This window comes from Sander vitreus, chromosome 16 (assembly GCF_031162955.1).
Source record: "Sander vitreus isolate 19-12246 chromosome 16, sanVit1, whole genome shotgun sequence".
Lineage (NCBI taxonomy): Eukaryota > Metazoa > Chordata > Actinopteri > Perciformes > Percidae > Sander > Sander vitreus.
The window spans coordinates 30041945-30043809 of record NC_135870.1 but is presented as its reverse complement, the minus strand read 5'-3'; the positions used below and the strand labels follow the sequence as shown (position 1 = coordinate 30043809).

The window sequence follows — 1865 nt, the reverse complement described above, 5'->3', positions numbered from 1 at the left end:
CTACAACAGAAACACATTTCATCCATTTACTTGAAAGATGTTCATGTGCAAAGTGTGTGTACCACAGTTAGTGAACATAATACTGAGTCTAATACACAACCAACTACAGGTTCATGCAAGGCCAATGACATCAGCATACGTTATCACACAATAAATAATAATCACATTATTTCTAGGTTAACAGAGGAAGCTGCATATTCAGGGGCATGACGCATACTGTAAAAGCAGGGATCTTTGTTTCTTCTTTCAAGAGTTAAGAGGCAGATTCTTTATCGCAAAAGGGATAAAAAGGCGACTCCTGAAAGGGTGTGTCTCGGGAAACACACAGATCAGACAACTTTCAAATATGAGCAATTTTAAGTAATTTATGTCGCCTTATATTTCAATTTTCATAATCACATTCAATTACAGTGTTTAAATGTATGTGTTGTGATAGGCCCAACCGGTTGATGGATTTGAGCCCTGCTGAGGTGACGTGCTAACCACTGAGCCCTCTACAATATGGATTCATCCATCATATTCCTGACATAATGGCTCATCAGACACCATTTGTGAACCACTTACAGTAAGTACTCTCCAGTAACTCTATCATAACAAACCAACAAATGTTCACTTTGGAACAATATGACCATAACTGTACATTCCCCTGATTTTGCTATAACAACCAAAAGCACCCTAAATCCCCAAATTTATTCTAAACTGTTTAGTTTCAAAACATCACTGAGCTGAGAGGAGACTGAGGGATTTGGTGCAGTAGGTGTTATAACAAAATGGGGAATGTACCTTCAACCTCACTGTTTAGGTACAGTCACATTCCGTTTCCATCCTACAAATGTATAATCCCTTTCACATTCACTTCTATTAAATCCAGCACAACAGACAATTACAAGACTGGGTGTACACAGGAGCTGTACTAACGCGTTTGCACCCTCTTCAGGCGTATTTGTTTCGCAACGTGTGCGTAAAAGCATGGTGAGGTATGTACAAACAGGCCGGACTGAGGTAAAAGCTCAAGTCGCGTGGACTGAAAATGGCATATTGCGCTTTTCTGTGTCATGCATATGCATTCATGGGAGGGTCAAGGGGAAAGTGGGAGTTTCCTATAAAGAGATGGGAGGGGAAGCGTAAAGTGCGCCTAAGTACAGTATGTATTCCGCGGTATGTACAAAAACCGCCCGTGAAAGTGCGCCTCTTTTTTGCGGTAAAAATTCTCCACCTCTTAAAAGCAAGTGCAAGCGGGTTTCCTGGCATATGCCTCCTGGTGAAATGGCAGCAGTAATCCCAGCAAGACAAAGACAGAAGCAGCCATGCAATATTACAGTTACTGGAAGAAATCAAAGATGAAATTGAATCTCCGACTCAGCGTTCACATTCCATTCCAGCAGTTGTTAAACTCCTCGCTACATTACAAATATTGGCATCATTGACATCATTTCAAACAGTCATAGCATCAGCAGTGGGAATATCTCAGTCTGCACTCAGCCGTATCATAGCACCAGTACTTAACACTTTGCTACAGCGCACTAGTCAATACATACATTTCCCCACCACTAATGCTGAAATAACACACATCAAGCTGTTACCTATAAACAAGCAGATCAACTTTGTTATCGCTTAATCTTTGTTTTCGCTGTTTTGACTGACTTGGTGGCTGACAGTGTTAGGAAAGATCACTTTCTACATGAACTACTTCAAAGTTCAGTTCACAAATGTTAAAATGAACTAGTTCAGTTCATAGTTCATACTTCAAAATTTTGAACTAAGTTCACAGTTCCAAAAATGAACTAGTTAATAGTTCTTTTTTTTCATATGTTGCTTCAGTTCAATGTGCCATTTCAGGGTTGCTGTAGATGTGACTGAAGTGC

The 1865-nt window shown here is 40.1% G+C and overlaps 1 protein-coding gene across 1 annotated transcript in view; it reads right to left on the bottom strand.

Moving 5' to 3' along the window:
- nrg1 (neuregulin 1) overlaps nt 1-1865 on the bottom strand; it is a 42826-nt gene that overhangs the window by 3003 nt on the left and 37958 nt on the right. The window lies entirely within an intron of this gene.